The sequence below is a fragment of the Pseudophryne corroboree genome, unplaced genomic scaffold (genome assembly GCF_028390025.1).
Source record: "Pseudophryne corroboree isolate aPseCor3 unplaced genomic scaffold, aPseCor3.hap2 scaffold_142, whole genome shotgun sequence".
Taxonomy (NCBI): Eukaryota; Metazoa; Chordata; class Amphibia; order Anura; family Myobatrachidae; genus Pseudophryne; species Pseudophryne corroboree.
The window spans coordinates 568,159-583,666 of NW_026968046.1; the positions used below are offsets into that span (position 1 = coordinate 568,159).

At 46.0% G+C, this 15,508-nt stretch overlaps 6 non-coding genes and 1 pseudogene across 6 annotated transcripts; 3 read left to right on the plus strand and 4 right to left on the minus strand.

Annotated features, from left to right (window-relative positions):
* The first annotated feature begins 3,010 nt into the window (after positions 1-3,010).
* LOC134996204 (U1 spliceosomal RNA) lies at positions 3,011-3,174 on the plus strand. Its single transcript, XR_010198909.1, has one exon. It is a non-coding gene; the product is annotated as a U1 spliceosomal RNA (small nuclear RNA).
* Positions 3,175-3,326: 152 nt separating this feature from the next.
* On the plus strand, positions 3,327-3,489 carry LOC134996555 (U1 spliceosomal RNA). Its single transcript, XR_010199228.1, has one exon. It is a non-coding gene; the product is annotated as a U1 spliceosomal RNA (small nuclear RNA).
* A 655-nt stretch (positions 3,490-4,144) lies between these two features.
* LOC134996274 (U1 spliceosomal RNA) lies at positions 4,145-4,307 on the plus strand. The gene has a single exon (XR_010198977.1). It is a non-coding gene; the product is annotated as a U1 spliceosomal RNA (small nuclear RNA).
* Positions 4,308-13,430: 9,123 nt separating this feature from the next.
* On the minus strand, positions 13,431-13,593 carry LOC134996376 (U1 spliceosomal RNA). The gene has a single exon (XR_010199076.1). It is a non-coding gene; the product is annotated as a U1 spliceosomal RNA (small nuclear RNA).
* Positions 13,594-13,745: 152 nt separating this feature from the next.
* Positions 13,746-13,909, minus strand: LOC134996254 (U1 spliceosomal RNA). The gene has a single exon (XR_010198959.1). It is a non-coding gene; the product is annotated as a U1 spliceosomal RNA (small nuclear RNA).
* A 694-nt stretch (positions 13,910-14,603) lies between these two features.
* LOC134995889 (U1 spliceosomal RNA) lies at positions 14,604-14,744 on the minus strand (annotated as a pseudogene).
* Positions 14,745-14,896: 152 nt separating this feature from the next.
* On the minus strand, positions 14,897-15,060 carry LOC134996312 (U1 spliceosomal RNA). The gene has a single exon (XR_010199014.1). It is a non-coding gene; the product is annotated as a U1 spliceosomal RNA (small nuclear RNA).
* Positions 15,061-15,508: the final 448 nt, after the last annotated feature.

The following is a 15,508-nucleotide window of genomic DNA, read 5'->3' on the forward strand; positions in this document are numbered from 1 at the left end:
TGCTCATTAGCCTTTGTCAGTATGTACTTTTGCAAAGTGTCGCGGTGGCGCCATCAGTTAGTGTGTAAGGCTATTAACCAAAAGGTTGGTGGTTCAATCCCACCCAGGGACTTAATTGACCTTGTTATCAGATTTTGGTGATCTTTAAGTAGACAAGTCAAAATTTCGAAAACCCCTGTTATGGTGTAGGGTACCTGGCCTTCTCTGATGTAATCAGAGTTAGATTTGATTCAGTGATTTTATAAAAACAGCTAGGAAGCACAATTTAGCAGTGGGTTGCAGAGAAAAAGAAATATGCTGGCAAAAAAATCCAATTGACTGATTAAACAGCTCTTCATTTTCTGGCTTTATTTTTATGCTAACAAATTTGTTCTCTGAAAAGTGTCCACAAAGCCAAGTATCTGATTAACATCTTTGTAGGGATGGTTTTTCACCTATTACTAAATTAAACTTGCTTCATTGGAAAGGCAGCAAGATGCATCCTCATTTCAATATCTACTGAAATAATACAGGTTGACACCAGGAAACATTAACGCCACTGCATCCTTGCTGCTTTCTCATGTGGAAGTCTGTTTAATGTGAAAACAAGGTGATATCTAATTAGCACACAGGTAAGGAATTAAGAAAATCTTTATTTAAGGGTGAAGATGTTTCTCACAAAATCGTTGCCCCAATGCATCATTGAAATTCAAGCTGGAAAGATGATTTTAATATATCACTTGTACATTTTGTATTGCTCTTCTGGTGACAATGTAGTTTGCTTTTGTCAATTACCATTTTAATAATCGGGTAAAGAAAATTAATTGGATTTTTGAAAGAAAACAATACTGTCAATATACTATTAAAACAAATTAAAATGGTAAAAGTTATTGTACTTTAAGTAAAAATAAAAGAGCAAAAATATCAATCCCAGTTTTGGATTACTTTAATTAACAAAAAAAAAATGCATATAGCAGAGGATAGTTTCAATCTGCCTACCTCTGGGTTATGGACCCAGCATGCTTCCATTACAGTACTCTGCTGCACATGTAAGTGCAAGAGATCCTGAAGCACTCACTCATCATGGGAAAGTACCAATGTGTTTCTTCATTGGTTGATGGAAGAAACATCATACAAAAACTCTCCACATTATTGACTTTTTAAAATGTTTCTAGGAATCGTTCTAGATGAATGCTTATTAGCCTTTGTCAGTATGTACTTTTGCAAAGTGTCGCGGTGGCACAATCAGTTAGTGTGTAAGGCTATTAACCAAAAGGTTGGTGGTTCAATCCCACCCAGGGACTTAATTGACCTTGTTATCAGATTTTGGTGATCTTTAAGTAGACAAGTCAAAATTTCAAACCCCCTGTTATGGTGTAGGGTACCTGGCCTTCTCTGATGTAATCAGAGTTAGATTTGATTCAGTGATTTTATAAAAACAGCTAGGAAGCACAATTTAGCAGTGGGTTGCAGAGAAAAAGAAAAATGCTGGCAGAAAAATCCAATTGAGTGATTAAACAGCTCTTCATTTTCTGGCTTTATTTTTATGCTAACTAATTTGTTCTCTGAAAAGTGTCCACAAAGCCAAGTATCTGATTAACATATTTGTAGGGATGGTTTTTCACCTATTACTAAATTAAATTTGCTTCATTGGAAAGGCAGCAAGATGCATCCTCATTTCAATATCTACTGAAATAATACAGGTTGACACCAGGAAACATTAACGCCACTGCATCCTTGCTGCTTTCTCATGTGGAAGTCTGTTTAATGTGAAAACAAGGTGATATCTAATTAGCACACAGGTAAGGAATTAAGAAAATCTTTATTTAAGGCTGAAGATGTTTCTCACAAAATCGTTGCCCCAATGCATCATTGAAATTCAAGCTGGAAAGATGATTTTAATATATCACTTGTACATTTTGTATTGCCCTTCTGGTGACAATGTAGTTTGTTTTTGTCAATTACCATTTTAATAATAGGGTAAAGAAAATTAAGTGGATTTTTGAAAGAAAACAATACTGTCAATATACTATTAAAACAAATTAAAATGGTAAAAGTTATTGTACTTTAAGTAAAAATAAAAGCTAAAATATCAATCCCAGTTTTGGATTACTTTAATGAACAACAAAAAAATGCATATAGCAAAGGATAGTTTCAATCTGCCTACCTCTGGGTTATGGACCCAGCATGCTTCCATTGCAGTACTCTGCTGCACATGTAAGTGCAAGAGATCCTGAAGCACTCACTCATCATGCGAAAGTACCAATGTGTTTCTTCATTGGTTGCTGGAAGAAACATCTTACAAACACTCTCCAGATTATTGACTTTTTAAAGTTTTTCTAGGAAACGTTCTAGATGAATGCTTATTAGTCTTTGTCAGTATATACTTTTTGCAAAGTGTCTCTGTGGCGCAATCGGTTAGTGTGTTCAGCTAACCCTTGTGCACTATCCTGACTTCTCCTCCTGTCTGCTTACTTTGTGCCTTCCAATGCACAATGCAAACTACAGGTAGTGCTGCAGGGCCCACACCCTTTTACTTGCCTTACGGAGCAGCTCTGGAGCTGTTTCAGTGCCAAGCTGCTGTAAGAAATAAGCTTGAATGCTTCAGAGGCTGGGGCATTGTCAACATGAGCCCCACACCAAAGGAGGGTGGAGGTGTTTAATGCGAACTAGGGGTCATCCAAGCGCCGCAAAAGGCCGCCATACCCTGCACGCCCCTTTTCTCTTTTCATATGCAGATGAGGATTGAAGCCAACTTTGACCCACTGCTTGGATGACATCACCATATGCAAATCCATCTGCTGCAGGCCTTCCCCCCGGAATGCTTGCACTAGTTGTTGCATTTGGTTTGTTGTTTGGGGGTGCTTCAGTATTAGGCAGCCTTCTGCCCTCCCATGTTCATCTGAAAATATGTGTTCTCCCTGCAGTTGTTGTCCCCAGATGAGAGTTCCCTTGTGCTGCCTCAGTTGAATCTCCTTTACTTGACAGAGATGTGCCTGAGCAGCGGCCCTCCCCAGCCCTATCCCAAATCATACTTATTTTGCATAGGAGATACCATGGTCATGAAGATTGTTCTCCCAGGGTGAGGTTCATTCATTGCATTTTGGGTATGCTGACCCCTGTGATTTCCCCAAATGTGGGTAACTCGACTGCATTATTTGTGGTAGTGGGGGACTGTGTTTGTGTTTTCCTCTGGTCAGCTCTGGTAAAAGTCAGATTTCTTTGTTTCAGATCTTCCTCTAGCCTTGTTCTTCTTTCGAGAGTTCCCTTGTGCTTCCTCAGTTGGATCTCCTTCAGTTGACAGGGCGGTGCCCGAGCAGCGACCCTCCCCAGCTCAAGCCCAACTCCTACTTACCTGCCAGGTGAGATACTATGATCATGAAGGTGCTTCTTCCAGGGCAAGGCTTACCCATTGCACTCTGGGTGTGCTGCCCCTGTGATTTCCCCAAATGTGGGAAACTTGACTGCATAATTTGTGTTTCCCCTGGTCGGCTCTCGTATAATTCAGATCTCTTTGTCTCAGGTCTCTCTCCAGCCTAGTTTGCTGTCTGTTTCCACTTCTTTTTTCTTGAGCCCCTCCCTTTTATACCCTTGTGCACTATCCTGACTTCTCCTCCTGTCTGCTTACTTTGTGCCTTCCAATGCACAATGCAAACTACACACCCTTTTACTTGCCTTACAGAGCAGCTCTGGAGCTGTTACAGTGCCAAGCTGCTGTAAGAAATCAGCTTGAATGCTTCAGGGGCTGGGGCATTGTCAACATGAGCCCCACACCGAAGGAGGGTGGGGGTGTTTAATGCGAACTAAGGGTCATCCAAGCGCCGCAAAAGGCCGCCATGCCCTGCATGCCCCTTTTCTCTTTTCATATGCAGATGAGGGTTCCAGCCAACTTTGGCCCACTGCTTGGATGACATCACCGTATGCAAATCCGTCTTCTGCAGAACTTCCCCCAGGAATGCTTGTACTAGTTGTTGCATTTGGTTTGTTGTTTGGGGGTGCTTCAGTATTAGGCAGCCTTCTGCCCTCCCATGTTCATCTGAAAATATGTGTTCTCCCTGCAGTTGTTGTCCCCAGATGAGAGTTCCCTTGTGCTGCCTCAGTTGAATCTCCTATACTTGACAGAGATGTGCCTGAGCAGCGGCCCTCCCCAGCCCTATCCCAAATCATACTTATTTTGCATAGGCGATACCATGGTCATGAAGATTGTTCTCCCAGGGTGAGGTTCATTCATTGCATTCTGGGTATGCTGACCCCTGTGATTTCCAAAATGTGGGAAACTCGACTGCATTATTTGTGGTAGTGGGGGACTGTGTTTGTGCTTTCCTCTGGTCAGCTCTGGTAAAAGTCAGATTTCTTTGTCTCAGATCTTCCTCTAGCCTTGTTCTTCTTTCGAGAGTTCCCTTGTGCTGCCTCAGTTGGATCTCCTTCACTTCACAGGGGGTGCCCGAGCAGCAATCCTCCACAGCTCTGGCCCAACTCCTACTTACCTGCCAGGTGAGATACTATGATCTTCACTGTTAGGGCAATCAGGATGTGGAATTCCCTGCCAGGGAAGGTGGTAATGGCGGACTCTGTAATTGGATTTAAAAAAGGAATGGATACATTTCTGAATGAAAAAGCTATCCAAGTTTATAATACTTAAAATATCAACATGGTTAATCCGGGGGTAACATGAGTTGTAGTAGCTAACTAGTCATAATACATTATTAAGCAAGTATGTAGAATCATCACAACTTAAAACAGGTTGAACACGATGGGCAATTTGCCTCTATTCAACCTCAAAAACTATGTTACTATATGTTACTATATTACTATGTTACTGTAGTATACAGAACACCACAATGCAATGAGCAGTGATAGTGAGCACTGATGAGGATACTAGAACTGACACTGAGCAGCAAGATGCAGCACTGGACTATTAGTAATGTACTGTAGTATGCTGAGCACAACAATGCAGCACAAGACAATGAGCAGTGATACTGAGCACTGATGAGGATACTACTGAGAACTGACACTGAGCAGGAGAGACACACTACTAGTATTACTGAGCAGCAATAAGTATCCACTGATACTGAGCACTGATATTGAGATTTCCACTGAGAGAACATAGCCACGTCCTCTCCGCTCTCTCTTCAATGCACGAGTAAAAATGGCGGCAATGCGCAGCTCTTTATATGGAATCCGAATCTCGCGAGAATCCGACAGCGGGATGATGACATTTTCCCTTGTTCATAGAATTTGGGAGTCATTTTGATCCCAAAGTATTATTAACCTCAATAACCATAATTTCCACTCATTTTCAGTCTATTCTTAACACCTTACACCTCACAATATTATTTTTAGTCCTAAAATTTGCACCGAGGTCGCTGGATGACTAAGCTCAGCGACCCAAGTGGCCGACACAAACACCTGGCCCATCTAGGAGTGGCACTGCAGTGTCACGCAGGATAGCCCTTCCAAAAAACACTCCCCAAACAGCACATGACGCAAAGAAAAAAAGAGGCGCAATGAGGTAGCTGTGTGACTAAGCTCAGCGACCCAAGTGGCCGACACAAACACCTGGCCCATCTAGGAGTGGCACTGCAGTGTCACGCAGGATGGCCCTTCCAAAAAACACTCCCCAAACAGCACATGACGCAAAGAAAAAAAGAGGCGCAATGAGGTAGCTGTGTGACTAAGCTCAGCGACCCAAGTGGCCGACACAAACACCTGGCCCATCTAGGAGTGGCACTGCAGTGTCACGCAGGATGGCCCTTCCAAAAACACTCCCCAAACAGCACATGACGCAAAGAAAAAAAGAGGCGCAATGAGGTAGCTGTGTGACTAAGCTCAGCGACCCAAGTGGCCGACACAAACACCTGGCCCATCTAGGAGTGGCACTGCAGTGTCACGCAGGATGGCCCTTCCAAAAAACACTCCCCAAACAGCACATGACGCAAAGAAAAAAAGAGGCGCAATGAGGTAGCTGTGTGACTAAGCTCAGCGACCCAAGTGGCCGACACAAACACCTGGCCCATCTAGGAGTGGCACTGCAGTGTCACGCAGGATGGCCCTTCCAAAAAACACTCCCCAAACAGCACATGACGCAAAGAAAAATGAAAGAAAAAAGAGGTGCAAGATGGAATTGTCCTTGGGCACTCCCACCCACCCTTATGTTGTATAAACAGGACATGCACACTTTAACCAACCCATCATTTCAGTGACAGGGTCTGCCACACGACTGTGACTGAAATGACGGGTTGGTTTGGACCCCCACCAAAAAAGAAGCAATTAATCTCTCCTTGCACAAACTGGCTCTACAGAGGCAAGATGTCCACCTCATCATCATCCTCCGATTCATCACCGTGTACATCCCCCTCCTCACAGATTATCAATTCGTCCCCACTGGAATCTACCATCTCAGCTCCCTGTGTACTTTGTGGAGGCAATTGCTGCTGGTCAATGTCTCCACGGAGCAATTGATTATAATTCATTTTAATGAACATCATCTTCTCCACATTTTCTGGAAGTAACCTCGTACGCCGATTGCTGACAAGGTGAGCGGCGGCACTAAACACTCTTTCGGAGTACTACTTGTGGGAGGGCAACTTAGGTAGAATAAAGCCAGTTTGTGCAAGGGCCTCCAAATTGCCTCTTTTTCCTGCCAGTATACGTACGGACTGTCTGACGTGCCTACTTGGATGCGGTCACTCATATAATCCTCCACCATTCTTTCAATGGTGAGAGAATCATATGCAGTGACAGTAGACGTCATGTCCGTAATCGTTGGCAGGTCCTTCAGTCCGGACCAGATGTCAGCATCAGCAGTCGCTCCAGACTGCCCTGCATCACCGCCAGCGGGTGGGCTCGGAATTCTGAGCCTTTTCCTCGCACCCCCAATTGCGGGAGAATGTGAAGGAGGAGCTGTTGACCGATCAAGTTCCACTTGACTTGATAATTTTCTCACCAGCAGGTCTTTGAACCCCTGCAGACTTGTGTCTGCCGGAAAGAGAGATACAACGTAGGTTTTAAATCTAGGATCGAGCACGGTGGCCAAAATGTAGTGCTCTGATTTCAACAGATTGACCACCCGTGAATCCTGGTTAAGCGAATGAAGGGCTCCATCCACAAGTCCCACATGCCTAGCGGAATCGCTCTGTCTTAGCTCCTCCTTCAATGTCTCCAGCTTCTTCTGCAAAAGCCTGATGACGGGAATGACCTGACTCAGGCTGGCAGTGTCTGAACTGACTTCACGTGTGGCAAGTTCAAAAGGTTGCAGAACCTTGCACAACGTTGAAATCATTCTCCACTGCGCTTGAGACAGGTGCATTCCACCTCCTATATCGTGGTCAGATGTATAGGCTTGAATGGCCTTTTGCTGCTCCTCCATCCTCTGAAGCATATAGAGGGTTGAATTCCACCTCGTTACCACTTCTTGCTTCAGATGATGGCAGGGCAGGTTCAGGCGTTTTTGGTGTTGCTCCAGTCTTCTGTACGTGGTGCCTGTACGCCGAAAGTGTCCCGCAATTCTTCTGGCCACCGACAGCATCTCTTGCACACCCCTGTCGTTTTTTAAATAATTCTGCACCACCAAATTCAAGGTATGTGCAAAACATGGGACGTGCTGGAATTTGCCCAGATATAATGCACGCACAATATTGCTGGCGTTGTCCGATGCCACAAATCCACAGGAGAGTCCAATTGGGGTAAGCCATTCTGCGATGATCTTCCTCAGTTGCCGTAAGAGGTTTTCAGCTGTGTGCGTATTCTGGAAAGCGGTGATACAAAGCGTAGCCTGCCTAGGAAAGAGTTGGCGTTTGCGAGATGCTGCTACTGGTGCCGCCGCTGCTGTTCTTGCGGCGGGAGTCAATACATCTACCCAGTGGGCTGTCACAGTCATATAGTCCTGAGTCTGCCCTGCCCCATTTGTCCACATGTCCGTGGTTAAGTGGACATTGGGTACAACTGCATTTTTTAGGACACTGGTGAGTCTTTTTCTGAGGTCTGTGTACATTTTCGGTATCGCCTGCCTAGAGAAATGGAACCTAGATGGTATTTGGTACCGGGGACACAGTACCTCAATCAAGTCTATAGTTGGCTCTGAAGTAATGATGGATACCGGAACCACGTTTCTCACCGCCCAGGATGCCAAGGCCTCAGTTATCCGCTTTGCAGCAGGATGACTGCTGTGATATTTCATCTTCCTTGCAAAGGACTGTTGGACAGTCAATTGCTTGGTGGAAGTAGTAAAAGTGGTCTTACGACTTCCCCTCTGGGATGACCATCGACTCCCAGCAGCAACAACAGCAGCGCCAGCAGCAGTAGGCGTTACACTCAAGGATGCATCGGAGGAATCCCAGGCAGGAGAGAACTCGTCAGAATTGCCAGTGACATGGCCTGCAGGACTATTGGCATTCCTGGGGAAGGAGGAAATTGACACTGAGGGAGTTGGTGGGGTGGTTTGCGTGAGCTTGGTTACAAGAGGAAGGGATTTACTGGTCAGTGGACTGCTTCCGCTGTCGCCCAAAGTTTTTGAACTTGTCACTGACTTATGATGAATGCGCTGCAGGTGACGTATAAGGGAGGATGTTCCGAGGTGGTTAACGTCCTTACCCCTACTTATTACAGCTTGACAAAGGCAACACACGGCTTGACACCTGTTGTTCGCATTTCTGTTGAAATACTTCCACACCGAAGAGCAGTTTTTTTTGGTATTTTCACCAGGCATGTCAATGGCCATATTCCTCCCACGGACAACAGGTGTCTCCCCGGGTGCCTGACTTAAACAAACCACCTCACCTCCCCAGCGCCAGCAACACCCATATCCTCCTCATCCTGGTGTACTTCAACACTGACATCTTCAATCTGACTATCAGGAACTGGACTGCGGGTGCTCCTTCCAGCACTTGCAGGGGGTGTGCAAATGGTGGAAGGTGCATGCTCTTCACGTCCAGTGTTGGGAAGGTCAGGCATCGCAACCGACACAATTGGACTCTCCTTGTGGATTTGTGATTTTGAAGAACGCACAGTTCTTTGCTGTGCTTTTGCCAGCTTAAGTCTTTTCATTTTTCTAGCGAGAGGCTGAGTGCTTCCATCCTCATGTGAAGCTGAACCACTAGCCATGAACATAGGCTAGGGCCTCAGCCGTTCCTTGCCACTCCGTGTGGTAAATGGCATATTGGCAAGTTTACGCTTCTCCTCCGACGATTTTTATTTAGATTTTTGAGTCCTTTTTTTTACTGATCTTTTGTGTTTTGAATTTTACATGCTCTGTACTATGACATTGGGCATCGGCCTCGGCAGACGACGTTGATGGAATTTCATCGTCTCGGCCATGACTAGTGGCAGCAGCTTCAGCACGAGGTGGAAGTGGATCTTGATCTTTCCCTATTTTTGGAACCTCAACATTTTTGTTCTCCATATTTTAATAGGCACAACTAAAAGGCACCTCAGGTAAACAATGGAGATGGATGGATACTAGTATACTTATGGATGACGAGTGACTGACGACACAGAGGTAGCTACAGCCGTGGACTACCGTACTGCGTCTGCTAGTATAGAGATGATAATTAATGATATAAAAAAAAAATATATATAACTACTGTAGGTATATATTATATAATGACGGACCTGGTGGACACTGTCAGCAGACTGCTAAACTACTAGTATGATGAAGATAGAAAAAAAAAACCCACCACAGGTAGGTAGGTATACAATTATGGACGAGCACTGACGACACAGAGATAGCCACAGCCGTGGCCTACCGTACTGCGTCTGCTAGTATAGAGATGATAATTAATGATATAAAAAAAAATATATATAACTACTGTAGGTATATATAATGTAATGACGGACCTGGTGGACACTGTCAGCAGACTGCTAAACTACTAGTATGAAGAAGATAGAAAAAAAACTTCACCACAGGTAGGTATACAATTATGGACGAGTGACGACACAGAGGTAGGTACAGCCGTGGACTACCGTACTGCGTCTGCTAGTATAGATAATATACTAAATATATTACTACTGTAGGTATATAATATAATGACGGACCTGGTGGACACTGTCAGCAGACTCCTAAACTACTAGTATGAAGAAGATAGAAAAAAAAACCCACCACAGGTAGGTAGGTATACAATTATGGACGAGCACTGACGACACAGAGATAGCCACAGCCGTGGCCTACCGTACTGCGTCTGCTAGCATAGATAATATACTAAATATATTACTACTGTAGGTATATAATATAATGACGGACCTGGTGGACACTGTCAGCAGACTGCTAAACTACTAGTATGAAGAAGATAGAAAAAAAAACCCCACCACAGTTAGGTATACAATTATGGACGAGTGACGACACAGAGGTAGGTACAGCCGTGGACTACCGTACTGCGTCTGCTAGTATAGATAATATACTAAATATATTACTACTGTAGGTATATAATATAATGACGGACCTGGTGGACACTGTCAGCAGACTCCTAAACTACTAGTATGAAGAAGATAGAAAAAAAACACCCCACCACAGGTAGGTATACAATTATGGACGAGCACTGACGACACAGAGATAGCCACAGCCGTGGACTACCGTACTGCGTCTGCTAGTATAGATAATATAATAAATATATTACTACTGTAGGTATATAATATAATGATGGACCTGGTGGACACTGTCAGCAGACTCCTAAACTACTAGTATGAAGAAGATAGAAAAAAAAAACCCACCACAGGTAGGTAGGTATACAATTATGGACGAGCACTGACGACACAGAGATAGCCACAGCCGTGGACTACCGTACTGCGTCTGCTAATATAGAGATGATAAAGATGATAGAGATGAAAAAAATATATAACACTACTGCAGGTAAATATTTATATAATATAATGTATGACCGACCTGCTGGACACTGTCAGCAGAATGCGTTTATAGAATAAAAAAAAAAAACACCACAGGAGTGTTTAACTTTTTCAGGCAGACAATATACTGGTGGTCACACTGGCAGCAAAAGTGTGCACTGTACTCCTGCTATAACTGCTCCCCAGTCTCCCCCACAATTAAGCTGTGTGAGCAGTGAGCACTCAGCACAGTCAGATATACATAGATGATATATCACGCAGCACACTGAGGCTGAGCACATATATGGTATGTGTATCGTTTTTTTTCAGGCAGAGAACGGATTATAAATAATAAAACTGGTGGTCACTATCAGCAAAACTCTGCACTACTGAGTACTCCTGACAAGTTCAACTGCTCCCCAAATTAGTAGTAAATCAAATGTCACTCGTCTCTATCTTCTAATCTAAACGGAGAGGACGCCAGCCACGTCCTCTCCCTATCAATCTCAATGCACGTGTGAAAATGGCGGCGACGCGCGGCTCCTTATATAGAATCCGAGTCTTGTGAGAATCCGACAGCGGGATGATGACGTTCGGGCGCGCTCGGGATAACCGAGCAAGGCGGGAGGATCCGAGTCTGCTCGGACCCGTGCAAAAAAGGGTGAAGTTCGGGCGGGTTCGGATTCCGAGGAACCGAACCCGCTCATCTCTAATGGCCACCCAGCATGACGCCTCCCTTCTTGACCATGCTGTAATTGCAGTCGTACTGCAGTTCAGCGTGATCATAAAAAATGGTGTAGCCTCCTGCTGGTGCAGACTGTATGTGCGCGCAGGAAGCCGCCACCATTTTTGTGATCACAGCGGCTGAATGTGATGTCATACAGCCGCTGTGACCACGCCCCCTGTGTCTCCTCCATTGCAGACCCCATTTTGAAGCCTTGCCCCCGCACCGCTCCATCCCTGACTTGGAAATGGAGTGTTGCTGACCCCCCTCTCCCCCCCTGCCCCGATTGACAGGCAGAGGCGATCGCATTCTCTGCGGGGTGCCGCAGAAAATGCAGGCACATGCGTATGCTCTTAGCAATTTTTGCAGTTGGATCGCTTATTGTGATTGCAATCCAGCCTGAATCAGGCCCTATTACCTATCACAATGCGCTGCGGGCAGTACAAAATTGGTTTAATATAGGAGAAAAACCCCCAGACCTGTGCTCCTTAACTGTACCTGGTGGCTAGTGGAGCGGCTGCCCAGTAATCAGTGTCCACGCCAGTGCGCACACGGTCCACCCCCTACGGCCACGCTCCCCTTCATCAGCGGCCTCGTGATCCGGAAGGGCGGTGTGTGTGTGACTGACCTTAGGAAGAAACCGGAGCCTCCGCTGCAGTGACCCAGCAACCAGGGCACGGGAGTATACAGCGCCGCTGGGAGTGATGAAGCTGCAGTAAAGATGTCTATTAGACCTAGCCTGCTGCAGCCCTTGTAGATTCTCATAAAACAAGTTCTTCTTTTCTTGTCAAAATTAATAGCTAAGAATAGGCTGCCTGAGGCAGGCCCCTGTTAAGTGGCCTGCTACTGAAGGCACCAACTACAAACTGAGCTCCCTGTTCATGGAAGCGGGGTTATAGAGGAGAATGCACTGAGCTTCTTGGGAACAGTCAAAAGCTTTGAGCCGGTTGGTGCCTCAGATCAAGATCCTACTCTACACACCAATGTGAATCCTTGAGGAGTCCAGTGTACCCCACAGAAGAAATTAATGTGTCACACCCATTGGCAGCAACCTTAGAATAGCTGCTGACGGGCACAATTGAGAAAGGAAGGGGGGGGGGGGGCATTTGAATCCAACACATAGATGCAATTCAAATATGTAATTTGTACCTTCCTATTTTAAAATATAATGGATGAACCTCACCCTGTGAGAACAATCTTCATGATCAAGAGATCTCATATGCAAAATAAGTATGAGTTGGGATAGGGCTGGGGAGGGTGGCTGCTCGGGCAGCCCCTCCCCCGTCAAGTTAAGGAGATTCAACTGAGGACGCACAAGGGAACTCTCGTCTGGGGACAACAACTGCAGGGAGACCACATCTTTTCAGATGAACATGGGAGGGCGGAAGGCTGCCTAATACTGAAGCACCATCAAATATCAAACCATATGCAACAACTAGTACAAGCATTCCTGGGGGAAGGTCTGCAGAAGACGGATTTGCATACGGTGATGTCATCCAAGCAGTGGGCCAAAGTTGGCTGGAACCCTCATCTGCATATGAAAAGAGAAAAGGGGCATGCAGGGCATGGCGGCCTTTTGCGGTGCTTGGATGACCCTTAGTTCGCATTAAACACCCCCACCCTCCTTTTGTGTGGGGCTCATGTTGGCTCTGCCCCAGCCCCTGAAGCATTCAAGCTGATTTCTTGCAGCAGCTGGGCACTGTAACAGCTCCAGAGCTGCTCTGTAAGGCAGCTAAAAGGGTGTGGGCCCTGCAGCACTACCTGTAGTTCGCATTGTGCGTTTGAAGGCACAAAGTAAGCAGACAGGAGGATAAGTCAGGATAGTGCGCAAGGGCATAGAAGGGAGCGGCTCAAGAAAAGAGAAGTGGAAACAGAAAGCAAACTAGGCTGGAGAGAGACCTGAGACAAAGAGATCTGAATTATACGAGAGCCGACCAGGGGAAACACAAATTATGCAGTCAAGTTTCCCACATTTGGGGAAATCGCAGGGGCAGCACACCCAGAGTGCAATGGGTGAGCCTTGCCCTGGGAGAAGCACCTTCATGATCATAGTATCTCACCTGGCAGGTAAGTAGGAGTTGGGCTAGAGCTGGGGAGGGTCGCTGCTCGGGTACCCCCCTGTAAAGTGAAGGAGATCCAACTGAGGCAGCACAAGGGAACTCTCGAAAGAAGAACAAGGCTAGAGGAAAATCTGAGACAAAGAAATCTGACTTTTACCAGAGCTGACCAGAGGAAAACACAAACACAGTCCCCCACTACCACAAATAAAGCAGTCGAGTTTCCCACATTTGGGGAAATCACAGGGGTCAGCATACCCAGAATGCAATGAATGAACCTCACCCTGGGAGAATAATCTTCATGACCATGGTATCTCCTATGCAAAATAAGTATGATTTGGGATAGAGCTGGGGAGGGCCGCTGCTCAGGCACATATCTGTCAAGTAAAGGAGATTCAACTGAGGCAGCACAAGGGAACTCTCATCTGGGGATAACAACTGCAGGGAGAACACATATTTTCAGATGAACATGGAGGGCAGAAGGCTGCCTAATACTGAAGCACCCCCAAACAACAAACCAAATGCAACAACTAGTGCAAGCATTCCTGGGGGAAGGCCTGCCGCAGATGGATTTGCATATGGTGATGTCATCCAAGCAGTGGGTCAAAGTTGGCTTCAACCCTCGTCTGCATATGAAAAGAGAAAAGGGGCGTGCAGGGCATGGTGGCCTTTTGCGGCGCTTGGCTGACCCCTAGTTTGCATTAAACACCTCCACCCTCCTTCGGTGTGGGGCTCATGTTGGCTATGCCCCAGCCCCTGAAGCATTCAAGCTGATTTCTTGCAGCAGCTGGGCACTGTAACAGCTCCAGAGCTGCTCTGTAAGGCAAGTAAAAGGGTGTGGGCCCTGCAGCACTACCTGTAGTTTGCATTGTGCATTGGAAGGCACAAAGTAAGCAGACGGGAGGAGAAGTCAGGATAGTGCACAAGGGTATAGATGGGAGGGGCTCAAGAAAAAAGAAGTGGAAACAGACAGCAAACTAGGCTGGAGAGAGACCTGAGACAAATAGATCTAAATTATACGAGAGCCGACCAGGGGAAACACAAATTATGCAGTCAAGTTTCCCACATTTCGGGAAATCGCAGGGGCAGCACACCCAGAGTGCAATGGTGGGCCTTGCCCTGGGAGAAGCACCTTCATGATCATAGTATCTCACCTGGCAGGTAAGTAGGAGTTGGGCTAGAGCTGGGGAGGGTCGCTGCTCGGGCACCCCCCTGTCAAGTGAAGGAGATCCAACTGAGGCAGCACAAGGGAACTCTCGAAAGAAGAACAAGGCTAGAGGAAGATCTGAAACAAAGAAATCTGACTTTTACCAGAGCTGACCAGAGGAAAACACAAACACAGTCCCCCACTACCACAAATAAAGCAGTCGCGTTTCCCACATTTGGGGAAATCACAGAGGTCAGCATACCCAGAATGCAATGAATGAACCTCACCCTGGGAGAACAATCTTCATGACCATGGTATCTCCTATGCAAAATAAGTATGATTTGGAATAGGGCTGGGGAGGGCCGCTGCTCATGCACATCTCTGTCAAGTAAAGGAGATTCAACTGAGGCAGCACAAGGGAACTCTCATCTGGGGACAACAACTGCAGGGAGAACACATATTTTCAGATGAACATGGGAGGGCAGAAGGCTGCCTAATACTGAAGCACCCCCAAACAACAAACCAAATGCAACAACTAGTACAAGCATTCCTGGGGGAAGTTCTGCAGAAGACGGATTTGCATATGGTGATGTCATCCAAGCAGTGGGTCAAAGTTGGCTTCAACCCTCGTCTGCATATGAAAAGAGAAAAGGGGCGTGCAGGGCATGGCGGCCTTTTGCGGCGCTTGGATGACCCCTAGTTCGCATTAAACACCTCCACCCTCCTTCGGTGTGGGGCTCATGTTGGCTATGCCCCAGCCCCTGAAGCATTCAAGCTGATTTCTTG